Genomic DNA, 10,354 nt, shown 5'->3' with positions numbered 1-10,354 from the left:
TTCTGGATTGGGTTGTTTGTTTTTTTTTTGTTATTGAGCTGCACGAGCTGCTTGTAAATTTTGGAGATTAATCCTTTTCAGTTGCTTCATTTGCAAGTATATTCTCCCATTCTGAGGGTTGTCTTTTGGACTTGTTTATGATTTCCTTTGCTGTGCAAAAGTTTTTAAGTTTCGTTAGGTCCCATTTGTTTCTTTTTCTTTCCATTTCTCTAGGAGGTGGGTCAAAAAGGATCTTGTTGTGATTTATGTCATAGAGTGTTCTGCCTATATTTTCCTCTGAGTTTGATAGTGTCTGGCCTTATATTTAGGTCTTTAATCCATTTTGAGTTTATTTTTGTGTATGATGTTAGGGAGTGTTCTAATTTCATACTTTTACATGTAACTGTCCAGTTTTCCCAGCACCACTTATTGAAGAGGCTGTCTTTTCTCTACTGTATATTCTTGCCCCCTGTATCAAAGATAAGGTGACCATACATGTGTGGGTTTATCTCTGGGCTTTCTATCCTGTTCCATGATCTGTATTTCTGTTTTTGGGCCAGTAACATACTGTCTTGATTACTGTCAGGGAGCCTGATACCTCCAGTTCCATTTTTCGTTCTCAAGATTGCTTTGGCTATTCGGAGTCTTTTGTTTTTCCATACAAATTGTGAAATTTTTTGTTCTAGTTCTGTGAAAAATGCCAGTGATAGTTTGATAGGGATTACATTGAATCTGTGGATTGCTCTGGGTAGTACAGTCATTTTCACAATGTTGATGCTTCCAATCCAAGAACATGGTATATCTCTCCATCTATTTGTATCGTCTTTAATTTCTTTCATCAGTGTCTTTTAATTTTCTACATACAGGTCTTTTATCTCCTTAGGTAAGCTTATTCCTAGATATTTTATTATTCTTTTGCAATGATAAATGGGAGTGTTTTCTTGATTTCACGTTCAGATTTTTCATCATTAGTGTATAGGAATGCAGGAGATTTCTGTGGATTAATTTTGTACCTGCTACTATACCAAATTCACTGATTATTTCTAGTAGTTTTCTGGTAGCATCTTTAGGATTCTCTTTGTATAGTATCATGTCATCTGCAAACAGTGACAGCTGTACTTCTTGTTTTCCAATCTTGTTTTCCAATTTGGATTCTTTTTCTTCTCTGATTGCTGTGGCTAAAACTTCCAAAACTATGTTGAATAAGAGTGGTGAGAGTGGGCAAACTTGTCTTGTTCCTGATCTTAGTAGAAATGGTTTCAGTTTTTAACCATTGAGGATGATGTTGGCTGTGGGTTTGTAATATATATGGCCTGTATTATATTGAGGAATGTTTCCTCTATGCCTACTTTCTGCAGGGTTTTTATCATAAATGGGTGATGAATATTGTTGAAAGCTTTCTCTGCATCTATTGTGATGATCATATGGTTTTTCTCCTTCAATTTGTTAATATGGTGTATCGCGTTGATTGATTTGCGTATATTGAAGAATCCTTGCATTCCTTGAAAAAACACACTTGATAATTGTGTATGAACCTTTTAATGTGCTGTTGGAGTCTGTTTGTTAGTATTTTGTTGAGGATTTTTGCATGTATGTTCGTCAGTGATATTGATCTGGAGTTTTCTTTCTTTGTGACATCTTTGTCTGGTTTTGGTATCAGGGTGATGGTGGCTTTGTAGAATGAGTTTGGGAGTGTTCCTCCCTCTGCTATATTTTGGAAGAGCTTGAGGAGGATAGGTGTTAGCTCTTCTCTAAATGTTTGATAGAATTCACCTGTGAAGCCATCTGCCTTTATTTTGTTGGAAGATTTTTAATCACAGTTTCAATTTCAGTGCTTGTGATTGGTCTGTCCATATTTTCTATTTCTTCCTGGTTAAGTCTCGGCAGGTTGTACCTTTCTAAGAATTTCTCCATTTCTTCCAGGTTGTCCATTTTATTGGCATAGAGTTGCTTGTAGTAATCTCTCATGATCCTTTGTATTTCAGCAGTGTAAGTTGTTACTTCTCCTTTTTCATTTCTAATTCTATTGATTTGAGTCTTCTCCCTTTTTTTCTTGATAAGTCTGGCTAATGGTTTCTCAATTTTTTTTATCTTCTCAAAGGACCAGCTTTTAGTTTTATTGATGTTTGCTATCGTTTCCTTCATTTCTTTTCCATTTATCTCTTTGATCTGATTTTTATGATTTCTTTCCTTCTGCTAACTCTGGGGTTTTCTTGTTCTTCTTTCCCTAATTGCTTTAGGTGCAAGATTAGGTTGTTTATTTGAGATGTTTCCTGTTTCTTAAGGTAGGATTGTATTGCTATATACTTCCCTCTTAGAACTGCTTTTGCTGCATCCCATACGTTTTGAGTCGTTGTGTTTTCATTGTCATTTGTTTCTAGGTATTTTTTTGATTTCTTCTTTGATTTCTTCAGTGATCACTTCGTTATTAAGTAGTGTATTGTTTAGCCTCCATGTGTTTGTATTTTTTACGGCTGTTTTCCTGTAATTGATATCTAGTCTCATAGCATTGTGGTCGGAAAAGATACTTGATATGATTTTAATTTCCTTAAATTTGTCAAGGCTTGATTTGTGATGAAAGATATGCTCTATCCTGGAGAATGTTCCTTGAGCACTTGAGAAAAATGTGTATTCTGTTGTTTTTGGATGGAATGTCCTATGAATATCAATCAAGATCATCTTTTTTAATGTATCATTTAAAGTCCATCTTGTTTAATGTATCATCATGGGTTTCCTTACTTATTTTCATTTTGGATGATCTGTCCATTGGTGAAAGTGAGGTGTTAAAATCCCCTACTATGATTGTGTTACTGTCAGTTTCCCCTTTTTTGTCTGCTAGTATTTGCCTTATGTATTGAGGTGCTCCTATGTTGGGTGCATAAATATTTACAATTGTTATATCTTCTTCTTGGATCGATCCTTTAATCATTATGTAGTGTCCTTCTTTGGCTCTTGTAATAGGCTTTATTTTAAAGTCTATTTTGTCTGATATGACAATTGCTACTCCAGCTTTCTTTGGATTTCCATTTGCATGAAATATCTTCTTCTATACCCTCACTTTCAGTCTGTATATGTCCCTAGGTCTGAAGTGGGTCTCTTGTAGACAGCATATATACAGGTCTTGTCTTTGTATCCATTCAGCCATGCTGTGTCTTTTGGTGGGAGCATTTAATCCATTTACATTTAAGGTAATTATTGATATGCATGTTCCTATTCCCATTTTCTTAATTGTTTTTGGTTTGTTATTGTAAGTCTTTTCCTTCTCTTGTGTTTCTTGCCTAAACAAGTTCCTTTAGCAGTTGTTGTAAAGCTGGTTTGGTGGTGGTGAACTCTCTCCGCTTTTGCTTTTCTGTAAAGGTTTTAATTTCCCCATCAAATCTGAATGAGATCCCTGCTGGGTAGAGTTATCTTTGTTGTAGGTTTTTCTCCTTCATCACTTTAAATATGTCCTGTCACTCCCTTCTCGCTTGCAGAGTTCTGCTGAAAGATCAGCTGTTAACCTTATGGGGATTCCCTTGTGTGTTATTAGTTGTTTTTTCCTTGCTGCTTCTAATATTTTTTCTTTGTATTTAATTTTTGATAGTTTGATTAATACGTGTCTTGGTGTGTTTCTCCATGGATTTATCCTGTATGGGACTCTCTGTGCTTCCTTAACTTGACTGTTTCTTTTCCCATATTATGGAAGTTTTCAACTATAATCTCTTCAAATATTATCTCAGTTCCTTTATTTTGCTCTTCTTCTGGGACCCCTATAATTCAATTGTTGGCACATTTAATGTTGTCCCAGAAGCCTCTGAGACCATTCTCAATTCTTTTCATTCTTTTTTTTTTTTTATTCTGCTCTGCAGTAGTTATTTCCACTATTTTATCTTCCAGGTCATTTATCCATTCTTCTGCCTCAGTTATTTTTCTATTGATCCCTTCTAGAGTATTTTTAATTTTATTTATTGTGTTATTCATCATTGTTTTGTTTCCTATTTAGTTCTTCTATGTCCTTGTTAAATGTTTCTGGCATTTTCTCTGTTCTATTTCCAAGATTTTGTACCATCTTTACTATCATTATTCTGAATTCTTTTTCAGGTAGACTGCCTATTTCCTCTTCATTTGTTAGGTCTGGTGGGTTTTTATCTTGCTCCTTCATCTGCTGTGTGTTTTTCTGTCTTCACATTTTGCTTATCTTACTGTGTTTGGGATCTCCTTTTTGCAGGCTGCAGGTTCATAGTTCCCATTGTTTTTGGTGTCTGTCTCCAGTGGCTAACGTTGGTTCAGTGGGTTGTGTAGGCTTCCTGGTGAAGGGGACTAGTGCCTGTGTTCTGGTGGATGAAGCTTGAACTTGACTTTCTCGTGAGCAGGTCCATGTCTGGTGGTGTGTTTTTGGGAGTCTGTGGACTTATTCTGATTTTAGGCAACCTCTCTGCTAATTGATGGGGTTGTGTTCCTGTCTTGCTAGTTTTTTGGCATAGGGTGTCCAGCACTGTAGCTTGCTGGTCGTTGAGTGAAGCTGGGTGTTGGTGTTGAGATGGAGATCTCTGGGAGATTTTTGCCATTTGATATTACGTGGAGCTGGGAGGTCTACTGTGGACCAGTGTCCTGAATTTGGCTCTCCCACCTCAGAGGCAGAGCACTGACTCCTGGCTGGAGCACCAAGAGCCTTTCATCCATGTAGCTCAGAATAAAATGGAGAAAATGTAGAAAGAAAGAGAAAAAAAATGAAGAAAGAAAGCAGGAAAGAAAGAGGATAAAATAAAATCAAATAAGAAAATAAAATAAAGTTATTAAAAAAATATTAAGTTTAATTTTTTTTAAAGTAAAAATAAAAAACAAAACAATGGACGGACAGAACCCTAGGACAAATGGTGAAAGCAAAGCTTTGCAGAGAAAATCTCACACAGAAGCATACACATACACACTCCCAAAAAGAGGAAAAGGGGAAAAAGTAATAAATCTTGATCTCAAAGTCCACCTCCTCAATTTGGGAGGATTCGTTGTCTATTCAGATATTCCACAGATGCAGGGTACATCAAGTTGATTGTGGAGATTTAGTCCGTTGCTTCTGAGTTTGCTGGGAGAAACTTCCCTTTCTCTTCTTTGTTCGCACAGCTCCCGGGGGTCAGCTTTGGATTTGGCCCCGCCTCTGCCTGTAGGTTGCCTGAGGATGTCTGTTCTTCATTCAGACTGGACCGTGTTAAAGGAGCAGATGATTTGGGAGCTCTGGCTCACTCAGGCTGGGGGAGGGAGGGGTACAGATGCAGGGCAAGCCTGTGGTGGCAGAGGCCGGCATGACCTTGTGCCAGCCTGAGGTGTGCCGTGCGTTCTCCCAGGGAAGTTGTCCCTGGATCACGGGACCATGGCAGTGGCAGGCTGCACAGGCTCCCCAGAAGGGGGTTGTGAATAGTGACCTGTGCTCGCACACAGGCTTCTTGGTGGTGGCAGCAGCAGCCTTAACGTCTCATGCCCGTCTCTGTGGTCCGCGCTGATAGCTGTGGCTCACGCCGTTCTCTGGAGCTCCTTTAAGCAGCACTCTTTATCCCCTCTCCTTGTGCACCAGGAAACAAAGAGGGAAGAAAAAGTCTCTTGACTCTTTGGCAAGTCCAGACATTTTCCCGAACTCCCTCCCTGCTCGCCGTGGTGCACTTACCCCTTTAGGCTGTGTTCACGCCGCCAACCCCAGTCCTCTCCCGAGCCTCAGCTCCCAGCCCCCATCCATCCTGGTGGGTGAGCAGACAAGCCTCTCGGGCTGGTGAGTGCTGGTCAGCACCGATCCTCTGTGCGGCAATCTCTCTGATTTGCCCTCCGCAACCCTGTTGCTGTTGACTCCTCCGTGGCTCTGAAGCTTCCCTCTTCTGCCATCCGCAGTCTCCACCCGCGAAGGGGTTTATAGTGTGTGGAAACCTTTCCTTATTCACAGCTCCCTCTCACTGGTGCAGGTCCCGTCCCTGTTCTTTTGTCTCTGTTTTTTCTTTTTTCTTTTGCCCTACCCAGGTACGTGGGGGAGTTTCTTGCGTTTTGGGAGGTCTGAGGTCTTCTGCCAGCGTTCAGTTGGTATTCTACAGGAGGAGTTCCACGTGTAGATGTATTTCTGATATGTCTGTGGGGAGGAAGGTTATCCCCACGACTTACTCTTCCGCCATCTTCCTCAACTCCCTATGTGGTCTCTTTATACTTTATCTGGGCAGGGTTCAGCTCCTCCTTGCTCCTGATGTTATCTTTATCTTGGACTATCTGTCCACAGGAGATAAATTCCAGCTGCTCAGCCTGGGGCCCATATATCTCTTGACTCAATTCTGGGTAGTGAGAAACCAGAATTAAATTGCAGTTCACCAAATTGGAATCGGAGAATTGTTGTCAGAGCATTATTGGTGTTGATTTTTTAAAATAAATAACGAATGTACCAAATATCCCTCTCACTCGGTGGCCTCCAGGGGTTTCACCTCATGCTATTGGATCCCTCTGTTACTTCCACTTATGGTCTCTGATTCTGGAAAGCATGATCTTTTAGAAATAAATCTTTTAGAAATAAATGATTCTTGTATAGCCTTGTTATAATTATAGATTTATGATTAATTATAGTTTCAGAATGTCCCTTTTGCTAAAAATGACTAGCAGTAAATTGGTAGAAATACCTGAAAATCTGTTCTTTCTTGAGTGTGGAATAGATAGAGAGGTGTAGAAGGAAATAAAATTAGAAAGATTGGATAGAGTTAAAAAGCACAAAGGAAATCCAATGAGTAGTAGAGTGTTTTGGACTTTATTCAATAGAAAACAAGGAGTCTCCATGTGTTCTTAAAGGGGGCAGACATTATCTGACTTGTGATTTAAGAAGATAAATTGGGTCACCATGTAAAGGAAAGATTTTAGAGAAGAGATAACAGAGAAGTCAGGAATCCATTGCAACAATTATCCATGTGAGAGCCAATGAAGACCTGAACAGGAGCTGTGGAATCGTCACTGAATACACAGGACACCATGACTGTCTGGATGGAGGGAAAGGAACAGGATCTAAAATGATGCTTTTTCTATGGAGAAGTTTAAGGATTCATGTTCATGAATACTAAAGATAGCATAAATTTGGAGAGAGACCAAAGGTTGATGGTGACTTTCTGGAGCTTTAGAGCACTTGGACATAGCAGAAACACTGCAATAAGGTCAGTTTTAATGTGGATAGATGTGAAATACAGCAAAGAAGCAACAGTTGCATTTTCTTTTCCAAATATTCATATATAATCTCCTGTCACTCTGCAATTAAAACTATCTAGTAATGACATTCTATATTATGGGAGAATATTTGAATTCCCAATGTCTTTATATGAGTACTATTTTATTTTAATGAGTGTTATTAACCTTCATTGGGTATGACTTGGGTAATGTCATATGGAGTCTTTAATGGGACTCTTCTACCTCTAGAATGTATATTTATATACATTCACCAGTTATTCCTAGTTGAAACAACACATTACATTATACAGCCTGTAGACTGGTCACTTAGAGTTAATTGGTGTCATTTTGGAAATACATATGTATAAATGTAGGCACCAGGTGTGTTGACTCTTTTTCCTTCTTCAGAAATGCATGTCTTGCTAATGGAAAATTTCAGAACAAAAATTTAAAAGGGGCTTTTGGTATCACCTATTTTATTATTTGATCTTTAGGTAAGCTCTCTTAGATTATTTTCATTTTAAGCTGGCAATATATTTATAATATTTTTCAGGCTTGTTAAATGACAGTTTTGACTGCTCTACATTGCAGGAAGCAGTAGGGCGTTGTTTAAGGTTCAGACTCCAGTGACACCCACTTGGTCCAAAATCCTGCCTCCACAACCTAAGATGTGTGATCACAGGCAACTTGCTTAAATCTCTGAACCCCACTTCCTTGTTATAAAATATGGATACCCTAGAGATGATCCACAGCCTGGTTAGGGCCCACAGGTCAATATCTGTTCCAAGGAATCTGTACCTCTTCTTGCTTTTTGTCTTAAGTGTTGAAACTATGACTCTTGGATACAGCTGCTGCCCCACCTCACAGGGCAGCTGCGGGAAGTAGTGTTAAGTCACTCTTCATGCTGTGCTCTCACCCCATCAGCAGGTATTCTCCCCCTTCATGCAGGAAGGTCTGGAATTAGGTAGTCACAAAGCCCTGTCTCACCACCTCCTAACTACATCCAATGTTTCCCAGCTAGCCTAGAAGATCGTCATCACAGGAGAGGCCAGGCAATTAAAAAAAAAAAAAAAATCAAAACCGAGGAGATACCTCTCTTTCTGCTTTTCTGAAGACTTCTCTCCTGCACAGGGAGGTCCTTCAGGTATAGACAACACCCTGCTTCAAGATATCTACTCCCCTTTGAAGAAACCATCACCCACGAAGGAGGCAGGGCAGGAAAGGGTTCGATGTTCAGTTTCCTTTAATGACCCCTATTCTCCCTGAAGGGCAGGTGCAGACAGCTAGGCAATGGCAAGAGATGTTCACTTGAAGATCTTGCCCTGATTAAAGGCTTTGCACACATTCTGGAAGACCCCAACCCAGGAAAAGTATTCTTGAACCAGCAGCTGGGTATCCTCGCTACTGGGATCGAGTTTATGCCATGTGTATGACTCATAATCCACCTGCCAATCTGGACTCAGGGGAAAGGTAAGATCCTGGCCTCGGAAGACCCAGACTCCAGAAATGGAGCTGCTATTGTTGGTTCCAAAGAGAATGACACTGGCAAAGGCATTCTTCCTCAGTTTGTCCAATCGCTGGAATGTTCCATTGATGAGGTTGCAGCTTATGAATGTCTGGGTGAGCTCTTCAAGGAAGCGGTAGGTGGAGTACCACAGGGATCAGCCATTTTTATCAAAGTGCTCCCAAAAGTACAGCAGCAACACGGAGAGTGTGTCCTCGTTGGAGTACTTGCGCTTAAATTCATCCAACACAAGGTTACTCTTGGGCAGGTGAGCAAAGGGATCCTTGGCCTTCTGCTCAGCAGCCAATGCCTGCTCACATTCATCCAGCTCCTCCTCAGTAGCAGGGGCAGCTGTCTTCTTCTCTTTCCGCTCGGACTGGGGCTTCTGCTTCTCTTCTCGAGAAACTTTCTCTTTCCGTGGGTGTCCTTTTTAGGCTGGCTGTCTGCAAACTTTTTAACATCAAACTGGGCTATTTTTCACCCTTGGGTTTCACCTCACCCAAGACAGCCCAGAACTGGGGCTGGTTAATGCAGGTGAGGAGCCAGCAGTTTGTATTAGGAAAGGACTGGTAGAAAGAAGGCTTCAGAACCTGTTTATAAAGCCACAACAGGGTGCAGAAAACTGTGATGTCAGCCATTGTCACAGGTTCGCCCACCAGAAAAGTCCTTGTCTTCAAGTGAGGATCCAGCAGCCCCATAATTTGCCTCACCACCTCCTTTGCATTCTCTGTGACCTGCTTGCTGTGGTGCATGTTGCCCAAGGTGGGGAACACCAAGGTACTGGCTGGGGGAACAATGTCGCTATCAGCAAAGCTCACCCACTGCACCACCTGGGCTGCTGCTTCAAGAGTACTTCTCTGCAACTCCTCGTTGCTCACATAGGAGGCAATGGCATTGCTCTCAAACACACAGAATCCATCATCACCCTCAAAGGCTGGAACCTTGCCAGCAGGAAATATACCGAGAAATTCGGGGGTACAGTTGGTTTGGCCAAAATAGAAGTGGGGTGATGCGGAGAGCACACGGACCTGAGCCCCACTGTACTGAGTGGCAGTGAGGGCCTTGAAGGCCTTCCAGTTTTCAGGATATGTGCACAAGGTCCCAGCCGCCATGGTGATTCTGCAGAGAAAGGGGCTAATTTATTGTTGTATTATTATGTGATCATTTTAAGCTGAGTACCTTATAAAAGTGATGCCTAAGGCTCTTAGAGGGAAGGCTAACATGAAGATTTTATCAATAATGTGAAGATTCATTAAGTCAATTGAACTAACTTATCCCATTGCTTAAACAACCCTATGATTTTTGAAGCACCCGCTCAATCTTTATTCAGCTTACTTAATACATTAAGGGTCTTTTAAAATATTTCATATACTAGCTGGAATAAAGAAACAAATTCTCTTAAAAGTTTTTTTAAATTTTATCTCAAGAATTAATATAAGTACATTATTATTATGATAGATAATTCTACTTAGAATTATTATCTTCTCTTACGTACAGTACTAACATTTCCATAAACTAGCAACAGGGAGAGCTAATATCGCTGGGATTTTTCAACCCTCATTACACGACTGGAACACATTTCTCTGTAAAAAAACAGCAACATTCTCAGATGACTATTACCCACTGTGATAAACTATTACTTACTCTGCCATTGTTGGCATAAGAGTTAATGAAAAGCCTCTTGTTACTTTACAAGTACAAATCCTTTTTTTAATT

General features: G+C 40.3%; 1 pseudogene; it reads right to left on the bottom strand.

Moving 5' to 3' along the window:
* Positions 1–8,438: 8,438 nt before the first annotated feature.
* Positions 8,439–9,750, bottom strand: LOC103070785 (elongation factor 1-gamma pseudogene; annotated as a pseudogene).
* Positions 9,751–10,354: the final 604 nt, after the last annotated feature.

This window comes from Lipotes vexillifer, unplaced genomic scaffold, assembly GCF_000442215.2.
Source record: "Lipotes vexillifer unplaced genomic scaffold, Lipotes_vexillifer_v1.1 scaffold734, whole genome shotgun sequence".
In the NCBI taxonomy this organism is placed as follows: domain Eukaryota; kingdom Metazoa; phylum Chordata; class Mammalia; order Artiodactyla; family Lipotidae; genus Lipotes; species Lipotes vexillifer.
Note: the sequence above shows the minus strand (reverse complement) of the source record. Positions and strands in the feature narration are given on the sequence as shown.